The sequence below is a fragment of the Mustela putorius genome, unplaced genomic scaffold, assembly GCF_011764305.1.
Source record: "Mustela putorius furo isolate JIRA1106 unplaced genomic scaffold, ASM1176430v1.1 tig00003834_pilon_pilon_pilon, whole genome shotgun sequence".
Taxonomy (NCBI): Eukaryota; Metazoa; Chordata; class Mammalia; order Carnivora; family Mustelidae; genus Mustela; species Mustela putorius.
The window spans coordinates 69606088-69618983 of record NW_025421987.1 but is presented as its reverse complement, the minus strand read 5'-3'; positions in this window follow the sequence as shown (position 1 = coordinate 69618983).

Here is a 12896-nt window from a genome sequence, read left to right as displayed (position 1 = left end):
TATACATGAAACATGTTAGGCAGATTTGTAGTTAAAATGAGAAAAAAAAAAAAATCAATGAAAAACAGTTTAAAACATATTCATATTAATCTGAGGAACTCAAAGTTTTTGAAAAGACTTTACTCCTCTTAGTTAAAACAAAGACTTCATTTTCAGACCATCACTTCTGCAACCTCTCCTTCATTGAAAAGTCCTACAAAAATTAAAAAAAAAGGAATGTCCATATGTGAAAATCATGACTCTTAAGATTGCACAACCATCTGTAACAATATCTAGGTCACTTTAAAAATTCTTGTTAAATTATTATAAGCTAGTAAGTCCTAAAAATATTTTGAATGTTGATAGTGATCAAATTCCCAAGACACACACTTACACAAAAATTCCTAAATAATTAATCAATTCTATATAAAAAAAAACTTTTCTGGACATTTCAAATGCAACCTATGAGGAAGAGAGAAAGAAATAATTTTTGCACAAGAAGATTAGGCTACTTCTCTTAGAGTAGCCAGTATTTTTACTGTAGGTGATCTTTATCAATAATCTTTATTTGACATCATTTCTAACAAGTCAGCTCCATCCAGTGCTGTGTTATTGGTAGCCACACTCAGAGGCCAGGATTTTGATGACGATTCCTTAGCATGACTTTACCTCCAATGAGAATGTGTTTATTTTACTTTTAAATTAGTATAAATTACTCATTTTGAAAAGCTATTTAGAGGGGCACCTGGGTTGCTCAGTGGGTTGAAACCTCTGCCTTCCGGCTCGGGTCATGGTCCTGGGGTCTTGGGATCGAGCCCCGCATCGGGCTCTCTGCTCGGCGGGGAGCCTGCTTCCTTCTCTCTCTCTCTCTCTCTCTCTCTCTCTCTGCCTACCTGTGATCTCTATCTGTCAAACAAATACATTTTAAAAATCTTAAAAAAAAAAAAGAAAAGTTATTTAGAATGTTTGACAATTAAGTGGGGTTGAATCAGATTTGAAAAGATAGTGACCATTGTGTGGTTGTCTCATATGTAAAACATCTTTGTTCTGGAAGATAAAACATGAAGGGAAACTTCAGTTTTTGTCTGGCCTTGAAAAATCCAGGGGTAAAAGTCAAACATCTGGAAATTCACAGGTAAGAAACCCGACATGGGGGTTCAGGGTGGAGCTGTGCACGGGGATATAGCAGGACTCTTTGGAGAGGAATCTTTGGTCCAAGTGTCACATATTCTTCTCCCTGAGTAGTCCAGGATTAGAAAGGCCCTTTGATGTCAAGTCAGGGAAATAGAGAAACAAAGCTTGATGCTGGAGGAGATGGTGACCATATCTAAGAACATATCAAAAAAGGCTTCTCCAAGAAACAGAATCTTACCAGTGGAATCAACATTTTCCATCCAAAACCATCTTATGTTAGTTGCCTAGGTAGGTGAATCTTGCTTTAAAAATAGGCCTCTGTGGAGGAAAGCAATATAAACTATATTTAATAATACAGATAGTATACAGCTCAAAGTAAATAATCTTAATTTCATCAATACATAATTTACATATTTATTTTATCCTTAGTGTGTACTGGATAGCCTGGCAACTGCTGGAGACCTAGTGGTGAGCAAGAGATATTGGCTTTTCCTCTGATAGCTTATATTCTAATGAGGGACAAAATTAAATATATAAACAAGAAAGTTTTACAATGTTCTAAGTTCTGTAAATAGAGTGAATAGAGTTAATAGTGACATTTGAAAATAAACCCGCCAAGGGGCAACACTGAATGAAAAAACATTCAAAGAAGGCAAAAAGAACAAGTGCCGAAGTCTCAAGTATGGAAGTACTTAGTTATGGAGATTCCTGGTGGAGTCATTGTGACTAGAGTATAGCAATACTAGATATCATCATTAACTACAACTGGAGATATTAGTAGGGACCACCCAGAGTAAGGAGGATCTTAAAGGCCCCAGTAATAGGTCTATTTGACGATTTCCTTTGCTGTGCAGAAGCTTTTGATTTTGATGAATTCCCAAAAGTTTATTTTCGCTTTTGTTTCCTTTGCCTTTGGAGACATATCTTGAAAGAAGTTGCTGTGGCTGATACTAAAGAGATTACTGCCTATGTTCTCCTCTAGGATTCTTATGGATTCCTGTCTCACATTGAGATCTTTTATCCATTTCGAGTTTATCTTTGTGTATGGTGTAAAAGAATGGTCGTTTCATTCTTCTACATGTAACTGTCCAGTTTTCCCAGCACCATTTATTGAAGAGACTGTCTTTTTTCCACTGTATATTTTTTCCTGTTTTGTCGAGGATTAATTGAGCATAGAGTTGAGGGTCCATATCTGGGCTCTCTACTCTGTTCCACTGGTCTATGTGTCTGTTTTTATGCCAGTAACATGCTGTCTTGGTGACCACAGCTTTATAATAAAGCTTGAAATCAGGTAACGTGATGCCCCCAGTTTTATTTTTGTTTTTCAACATTTCCTTAGCGATTCAAGGTCTCTTCTGATTCCATACAAATTTTTGGATTATTTGCTCTGGCTCTTTGAAGAATACTGGTGGAATTTTGATCGGAATGGCATTAAAAGTATAGATTGCTCTAGGCAGTATAGACATTTTAACAATGTTTATTCTTCTGATCCAAGAGCATGGAATGGTCTTCAATCTTTTTGTGTCTTCTTCAATTTCTTTCATGAGTGTTCTGTAGTTCCTCAAGTACAGATCCTTTACCTCTTTGGTTAAGTTGATTCCTAGGTATCTTATAGTTCTTGGTGCTATAGTAAATGGAATCAATTCTCTAATTTCCCTTTCTGTATTTTCATTGTTAGTGTATAAGAAAGCCACTGATTTCTGCACATTGACTTTAGATTTAATTTGAAGAGTAATGGAGGAACCTCAGAATGTTTCCCTTCCTTCCTTCCTTTTTACCCTTCCTCCCTTCCTTTCTCCCTTCCTCTCTCCTTCCTTCCTTCTTTCCTACCTACCTTCCTTTCTTCCTTCCTTCTTTTTTTTTTTTTTTTGGGGGGGGGGGGACTTGTCCTAATTTATATATATATATTTTTTAAATCTTTAATTCCTGTTTGAAGACTGGATTTTAAGGAATGGTAAATGAAAGTTAAACCAGTGAGACTAATTAGGCTATTGTGAAAAACTGGATGACTTCTAAGGGAAGGGCCATGGAAGTAGGGAGAATTAAAGGGAATTTGAAAAATGTTTTGATGGAAGAACTGGTATACTTGTCGATGAATTGTATATAGATTCCAGAAAATAGAGAATCAAGGATGATTCCTAGATTTTTTACTTAAAAAGGGAAAGCTTTTTTTTTTTTTTAAGGGAAAGTTTGCTTTGGAAATTTCTGCTTTGTAAATTTGATTTCTGCTTTGTAAATTTGTAGTTTAAAATTTTTATTAAACAATCAAGTAGGATTATTACACAGTTACATATACCAATGTAATGAATTATTATTTACTGTTTGTGTTTTAGTTTTATTTTGTCTTTCCTTAGTTTCTAAGTAAAGTTCATTTTGAAAACCATATTCTATCATTCCTTAAGGGGAAATAAAGGCAGTCAGAAGCAAGATTTTTTGATATTTAGACCTTCAGAACCAAGAATGTTAGAGCACCTCTAGAGAGCAGTGATTACAGTTTCAGCCACATTATCTTGAAACATATTAGAAAAAAAAACATAATTTATCTTACAATGAATTTCCTAAAGTGGTGTAGTTATAGCTCCATTGTTACAGATTAGATGCCATAATGGGGCATCCTATGTTTGCTTATTTACCTCCTTTGTAAACAATCATCAAACTGTCATTGCTATTAATATTAATTCACAATTACAATCAACAAGTAGAGATGATTACTCTCTCCCACTCTCCCATGTGCCCTCATATACTTCACACAGACTTCTAACATGGTATCCAATGAATTTTTTTTTTCTTATTTGAGTAGATTGTAATTTCTTGACATGGTGATGATATGTTTGTCTTTGAATCTCTTCTATTAGCACTGGCACATCCCAGTAAATAATTGGTTAGTGGATAGAGGAATGAATGAATAAATGAGTAAATGAATGAATGGGGCACCTCTAGAGTACAGCTAAGTGAGATTAGTCTCCAAAACCATTGTTTTTCTGGGCCCTGCTCTGCTGACAATTTGGCATTAACCTTGGGTAAGAGCTAGGGGTGAGAAAACATCAGGAGATCAAATGTTCTTAAACCCTGGATAAATAAAGCTCTGGTAAGTTCAAATATACTTTTTATACACAGCACCTATAAAGAGCAACACTTTTTCAAAGTGTAATAAAACAACTACATGTTTTCTGTGCACACCACAAAAGCAAGAATTTTGTATTTCATTTATAAAAAAAAAATACATACAGATTAGTTTATTGTAAAATCTTTAACTGTTAATAGAACTAGATTCAGCTTGTCAGGCTAGCATATATTTTTCATTATGGGCAAAAGACATGAGAAGCCAGGCTGGAATCAATAGGATGCCTTGTAAGCATGAAATTAGAAGGAAAATGAGTTCTGTGACTCAACAACTGAAAAGTGTAAATCTAGGCTAGAATTATATATCATAATAAAGATAGATCTACATTCTCAACTGATATTCACAAAAGTCTAGTCAATGACTTAGAGAAGCCTCTCATCTAAACAGTGCTTGGAGTCAGACTTCTAGTATTTTACTTTTATTCTTTATACTCTGTTCTTTGTACTTTGTACTCTCCAATCCCCCAAATATAAAACTTCTTGTAATTTTCCCTCAGAGGAGTGCTTCCCAGATTACTGAAAGAAAACAGGCTGATACACAGTCATGAATACTGAGAGGAAGAAATGCTTAAACACAGTTAACTTCTCCTCATACAAGAAATCCATACTATTCTAAAGGTTGAATGTACATTTTTGTTTTGTTTTTTTTTTTGTTGTTTTTGTTTTTTGTTTTTAAGAATTTATTTACTACTATGGAGTATTATGCCTCCATCAGAAAGGATGAATACCCAACTTTTGTTGCAACATGGACGGGACTGGAAGAGATTATGCTGAGTGAAATAGGTCAAGCAGAGAGAGTCAATTATCATATGGTTTCACTTATTTGTGGAGCATAACAAATAGCATGGAGGACATGGGGAGTTAGAGAGGAGAAGGGAGTTGGGGGAAATTGGAAGGGGAGGTGAACCATGAGAGACTATGGACTCTGAAAAAAAATCTGAGGGGTTTGAAGTGGCAGGGGCAGGGTGGGAGGTCGGGGTACAAGGTGGTGGGTATTATAGAGGGCACAGATTGCATGGAGTACTGGGTGTGGTGCAAAAATAATGAATACTGTTATGCTGAAAATTTTAAAAAAATTAAAAAAAAAGAATTTATTTATTTAGGAGAGAGAGAGAGAATGAGAGAGAGGTGAAGGAGTAGAGGGAAAGGGACAAGGGGACTCTGCTGAGTGGGGAGCCAGATGCAGGACTCAATATCATGATCCAAAGACCATGACCTGAGCTGAAATCAGGAGTCAGATATTCAACCAACTGAGCCACCCAGGCACCCTTACAGTTTTGAATATACTTTGAAGTAGACTGTTCATATTGACTCCCTTTTTGATGCACCTATTACATGTAACAATAATGTGCCAGCTGATAGGAATAAAAACACAAAACAAGTTGAGGTAGATATGTAAGCAAATTAAGCAGAATGTAAGTGTAAGAAAAAACATGAAATATGATAAATATTCAGAGTCAATATTATGAAGGCAGTGATTAACATAGAAAGAAATAAAATCTCAAGTCCTTTCTTGGTTTTCCAAATGAGGTTTTCTTCAAATGGGACTTGAAAGGTAGGGGTTTAGCTGATGGATAGATAGTGAAAGCCTTCCACAAGATGGAACAGCGCATATCTAAAAATACTAAAGATTCATGAATAAGCTTGTTGTTTTCAGGAGTAGTACATAATTAAGCATTGAATAAAATTCCATGTATTTACTATAAAGATATTGTTTCCAAAGGCCAACATTAGGAAAGAAATATTGTATTTATTTCTTTTTAATTTAAATTATAATATGATATATTCTATTTTTCCAATAAAATAGTAATATTCTTTTAGAATATTGTTTTTAAAATCTTTATATATTTATGAAGCTACCATAACATCAAAATTTCATCATTAACTAGTCAACTATAAACTGAACAATGAAGGTACTTGATTCAAGATTATGATGTTGATTGTGCTGGTGATTCAGAAAGCTGAGCTCCTTCAATGTTCCATAATAGCATATATTTTAATAAATACTTAAATCAAAGGTCACTTTTTTAATTACTCTTTCAGAATACATGCCGTATTACATCTTAGCTATAGCATGACTTTACAAAGATAAAATAGCAAGTAGATGTGACATAAGTCTGAAAAGACAGGTATAAAAAATTGACCTTAATAGAAAAGTATTATTCTACCCCCCACAAGAGTGTCATTGTCCAACATTTCAGCTACTTTGAAAGAGTAACATTTTAAACAAATGGAAATATTAGTGAAAATTGAAATTGAAATACAAATAGCTTAGTCTTTCATTGCTACATTAAATGAAGTTTGGTATCTGATCAGGGTTAGGGGGAACAGAAAAGAAAATGGAAGTGTTAGCTTCAAAGCAGAGTTGATAAAGCATAAAGCTTTTAAAGTTAGAGGTAAAATGATAGTATTAATTTATTGTAATGGATTATTCTGTGAAAAGATGAACCTAATAGGCATCATCAAAGAGGAGGACCCTGTAGTATAAAAAGTTTAAGATGACAAAATGGGATAAAATTTGAAGGCCATAGTCAATTGCTTAGAAGCTCAATAAGAATAAATTTACTCTTTGAGATAAGAGAGCTTAGAGAATACTTAAATTACTCTATTAAAAATGATAAATTGCTTGTCCTTTTGTCTTAGAAATTTGAATGTCTAATTCATATATTTTCTAACAATGTAACTTAATAAAATATTATGCTTCTACTGATCAGCAACTATGGTGGTATTGTATGGAATAAATGGATAGGAACAAGTCAAATATTTTCTTTCTTTAAGTTCCTATTAAAAGGACAAAATAGAGGATGGTTTGGATGGATGAATAGTCAGAGTACAGAGAATTTTTAGGGTGCTGAAAATAGTGTCTATGATACCATAATGATGGATACATGTTATTAGCATTTGTCCAACACCATAGAATGTGAAACCAAGAGTGAACCACAATGTGAACTACGGACTTTGGGTAATTATGATGTGTCTATGTAGATTCATTAAGCATCACAAATGTACCATGATGGTGGGGAAGGCTGATAATGCATGTATGGGGACAAGAAATACAGGAGAAATTTCCATACCTTCCCTTCAATTTTAAACTGTTCCAAAAAAAATCTAAAAAAAATTCTTAAAAAAAAGAACCAAAATAATCTGAAAATAATACAGTGTTTCATAGATTCAGTCTTTACATTGTGTGGTTTGGTTAAAATTTGTACAAATTTTGAAGTAAACTAGACACTGTGTTTAAAAAAAAATTCAAAAGCAAACTTTAAAATTTCTATTCTGTCCGTAATATCCTTAATCTAGGCTTGGGGAAACAAAGATACTGCAATCAGGGAGCTCATGGTTATCAGTATTGTTGTTCTGGTCATTTTGATGTTTACTGGGCCATAGCAAAGACAATACCAGCAAAGAAAATAACAAAACAAAATAAAAACAAAAAAAAAAAAGAAAAGCTAGAAGAGTTAGTCATGTGTGAATTTTTCCAACTGGAATGTGGCACTTCTATAATCCTAATTTTTCTCTGTGTGTTCCAAGGTTTTTTTTCCCTTAAGATCAGCCTCCCAGGTTAGTAATAGAGATCAGCATTTCTTATAACTTGCTCTATAGAAACCTAATTTTATGAAATATTACTTAGAAAACAAAAAATAAGTCTCAGGTTAAATAACTTTGAGAACTTTGAGAAAGGCTATGTTAACTTAAGCAGAATTTCCCTACCACAGGTTTAGAGGATTTATGATGCTGATGTGCATTGTACATCTCCAAAGGGGGATATTGTGTATATGAGGTTTTCCAAATTTATTTGATGACTAGTAGATTCGTCTGAATACCTAAGCACTTTAAACCAGAGATTTGGCAAGGTGAGAACTCCAGAAATGTGAGAGTCGGCTTTCTGAACAGTCATACAGGGACAGCTAAAATTGTGTTGATGTATGCTTAAATGATGGCAAGTGTATGAGAAGGGGATATCTAGTTCCATTTGGTGTATCATTTAAAGCAGGGTGGGCAGTGGCAACTCTAATGTCAATAACTGAACCCCAAGCTTACACAAGCAGAATTAGGTACAAACACTACTTATTCTCACCAACCGACCACCAAAATCTTACAGTTATTAAGATAGGAAAAAGTAGAGTAAGAGGACATTGTTGTTCACCTTTATAAATGAAGAAAACATAATACTGAAAGGATGATATTCCTGCCATGTAGGGTGAATGGGGACATATCAAGATATTTAATGTCCTGACTTCTAGGTATGGACTTTGGGAGCCTTCAGTAATATAACCTTCTCCAGGCTCCTTAAAAGGGAGCTGCTGAAGCAAGAGGAATCCTGTGTTATGCCTTAATGTGCCATTGACATGATGAGGCTAGGCACCTACAGAAAATCTTTTTTGAGTGTAGGAGAGCGTTCAGACTCATAAGGAAAATGAAAGGGACATTGTTTAATTGGGAAAGGTGAAGCAATTCATAAGATACAACTGAGATAAAACCAAACTACTCTCTTTTCCCATTAGGGTGGCTAATTAAGAAAAAGGGTATGTCATCCTTTCTGATGGAGACATGATACTCCATAGTGTATATGGACCTCATCTTCCTTATCCATTCATCCATTGAAGGGCATCTTGCATGGAGCACTGGGTGTGGCACAAAAACAATGAATACTGTTATGCTGAAAATAAATAAAAAATAAATTAAAAAAAAAAGAAAAGGGGTATTTCAGAAGACGTTACTTAAGGAGAAATCCCACAGTATCTGTACAAAAATTCAGACTTGTAAATTGGATGTTGGAAAGGTTCAGAGAACAGAGAAACCCCTGCATCTGAACTTACCTGCACCTGCTTGCCCTTGCAAAATATAAATAGGACAGAGAAAGAAAGAGGGACAGAATCTGAAAAAGTAGTAAAAATAAGTTGCCACAAATAAGTAGAAACTTGTAAGTTCATAATGGAACCACCACTATAGTCTGCCACCTAACATGGCAGACTATATATTTAACTATATATTTAACACCTAAACTCTAACACCGTGCATTCATTTATAGAGACAAAGGAAAAGCAATTAAATAGATAACGGAAACATAATCAGAGAGCCTGATCCAGTTTATGAACCCATTTGTGAGGTTAATATTTATTTAATTCCTAAAATTCTAAAAAGGATTTTGTGAACTTTAGCTTCCATAAAATGTGCACATTTCAGTCTGAAATATTGATCTATTTTTAAATCAAGGTAAAATTTCAAGCTATAATAAACATCCAAAGCCACACCTTCCAAAAAGTAGCTACTATTTTCACATATTAATCAATGATATTTAAAAGATTGATTTTGGATTGCTTCACAATTGAAACATATAAAATTAATTAATTTTGTGTTTCATATTGTAATGATTTTTACATAGCTTTTATAGTCTCAGTGACATACCTTTCTAATATTAGAAAGGTATCACAGATACAGACTTCCTCCAAATTAAGGGTAATCATGTTGTAACATACGTTACTTTACTTTTGCTTACCAAATACTATTTAAGTTGTTTGACTCTCTAAGCAGATGTGCTCCTCCTTCACAGCTCCATGCATGCCTTTTCTGAATTGTAAGAGATTTTTGTTTTAACTAAATTTTAAAATTAGACTTACTGCCTTTTTTTTTTCTAATTATATATCCTTCCTTAGACATGGTTGAATATTTATGATGCAGACATTGAGGGAATGGATAGAATAAAACTATCTGACTTATAGTCTAGCGAAGGAGAGTCACAAATAATTAAATAAAGTACCATGTAAGTTGAAATAAAAAAAAATAAAAATGAATGAAATAACCAATGTGCCTATTAACTACTTAAAATACCAACTAATCATAACTGAGTCTTTCGTGAAGGCTAAGAAACTCCCTGAATGACTTCCAGAGGCGAATTTATATTTTAACAGCTGGAAAAATGGAGGGAAAATCTAGCATTGCAAGTAATGGTAAAAGCCTAAGGAAGGGAAGAGAAGTCTAAAAGGAAAACAAATGTAGATGGATTCATAGGGAATGGATTATTCCTATAAAACAGGGGTGTAAGTTGTCTAGATAAAATTTTGCACATGAGACTGGAAAGATATTGTCATAAAAGATATCTGTCGTCTCACCAAGGAGTTTTACTTGGAGATTCTAATGCATTCTAAGCAGTGTAATCTTAAACTTTTTCTGAAGAGTAGCGTGATAGATTGGAAGCAGAGAAACCACTGCAAAGCTATCAGATGAGAAGGATTGTGAAAGGGAAATGCTGAAAATTACAGATTTCTATTTAGGGAAATTAAAAAGGATAATAAGACCTTTAAACATGAAAGACAACCCAAGGAGATCACTTTTTGGTAGCTTTTTTGATTTTGAAAATATTGACTATTGTCTGAACACTTATGATATATGCTCAGCCCAGTCTGAAATAAAGGTTTGAACCTCAGTAAATCAGGGCGGGCATTCAGCATATAATCGTGCAGTCTGAACTTCTAGGAGTAGATTAATCCTAGACAGGAGTTCAGAGAGAAAATTGGAAAAGACTTAGAGCATAATGTTAAGGAATAGATCTTAAGGTTGAAAGGTAAAAACAGTTTGGTGTGGGGTTTGAGAAGGTGCAGTTCTGTAGAAGATCAAGGGGAAAAACAAAAAAGAAAAAGAAGAAAGAAAACAGAGTTAAGGAAGCCAAAAACAGAGAGGCTTGGAAAGGAAGGCAAAGGTGTAAGAACTAAAACTGTGAGCAAGCATGGAAAATAGACCCTTAGTGAATTCTGTGAGATGATAAGATCAAGGCACAAATTTAAAGGTCAAGACACAGATCTAAAGGGGTAAGGAGTGAGAAGAAGGAAAGAAAGTGGAGGCAGGTAAATCTTACGAATATTTCAATAATTAAAAGAAAAAAAAAGACAGCTCATGAGGAGATCATAGACTACAGAAAATGTCTTCAGAAAGAAAAAGACATGAACATGCTTAAACAACAAAATTAAGAAGCTAATTGAGAGAAAAAAGATAATTAAGATAGTCCCAGTTGTTTGAGACCCTTCTTTGCCAGATAATCTTAGATATTTACACATGGAAATCTATCCTCACAACAATGTGTCCTGTGAATAACATTATCCCTATGATAAAAGACAAAGAATGGAGGCTCAGAAAGATTGTATAGCTTGCTCAAGGTCCCTATGATGAGACAGAACCAGGAATCATCTCAGTCTCTCTCTGAATCCAGAGCCAATCTTCTTTCCATTCGTCTGTCTTGATTCATCAGATTCTACAGAATCAGATCGAGAGAGAAAAATGCTGTATGGTTTGTGTGATATGTGCAATGTAAAAACAGTCACAACAACAAAAAACCCTGAACTCATAGATACAGAAAACAGGTGGTGCCAGGCACAGGGGATGGTGAGTGGGGAAAACAACTAAAAATGGTCAAAAGGTGCAAACTTTCAGTTATGAGAAACATAAGTTCCGGAGATACAATGTATAGCATGGTGAAAGTTGCTAATAGAGTAGATTTTAACAGTTGTAACCACAAGGAAGAGTGCATGCGACAAATATTAGTTAAGCTTATTATGATTATTTTGCAACATATACTTATATACAATAATGTTTTACACTTAAAATTAATACAATGCTTTATGCCTATTATATCTCAAAACTAGGGGGGAAATGCTGATTCTACAAAGTGGTGGGTAAAGAATATTTGAAGAGGCAAGTTTCCCAGGTAAGGTAAACTTGTTCTTTCCTTCAGTAATTAGTTGAAAACTTTTCTTGCTGTAATTCTAAAAAAAAAAATTTTTCAGCCCCCTTCTCTAGCTGTTAATTCTGTGTCCTTTTTGTGCCAGTTCAAAAGTAATTATCTGGCAATTTAGTCTGGGTTATATAAAGAGGTTGTGAGGGAATTTCTAAAATGGTAGCTGATGTTTCATCTGAGGCAGCTCTTGTAGAGAAAACGTATCCTTTTGAAATTCTACAGCTATAGAATTCAATCCTTGCTTTTCTCTCCCTGGCCACTCTGACACCATCTCTATCAGATAAAGTAGGATTTCCTAAAATATAATAAAAATGCTCTGATAGCATAAACAATAGCAATCTTATCACATTGTTGTCCTGCCTGGTGTGTGTAGAGCATATTAATACATCACTTATCACATTATTGTGTCAGTCATAACAAGGGAGTCATGGCAAAAGACGTAACAAGGAGATAATTTTATTTTTAATGTGAAATGGATAAAAATATAAGCTCGCTGCTAAGTGTTCAAATATGTTTTTAAAATGACTCCCACGATGAAATGGTAGGCGATAAGTACCTATCCATTACCAAAGTGGTTTCTTCAAAATAGAACAGGAGGATGAGTAAAATTCTGTGAATAGGATATTTATTCATAGTCATTATTCAACAACTGACATTTTGTGACCTCATGAAAATGCTAACACCCACTTTCTATTTATATGTAACCCCAGAAAAAATTTAACTAGCCCCAATCATAATTTATATGGTTGTGTACTACCTTACTTATACCTTAACACTATTTTATCAAAGTATCATCCTATTTGTCACTAAATGATATATTGAAATTCACAACAGTCCTATATTGAAATTTTACTTTTTATTTTTAATATTACAGTTATTTGATATATCTGACCCACAAAAATAGGATACACAAATAGGATTTCCCAAA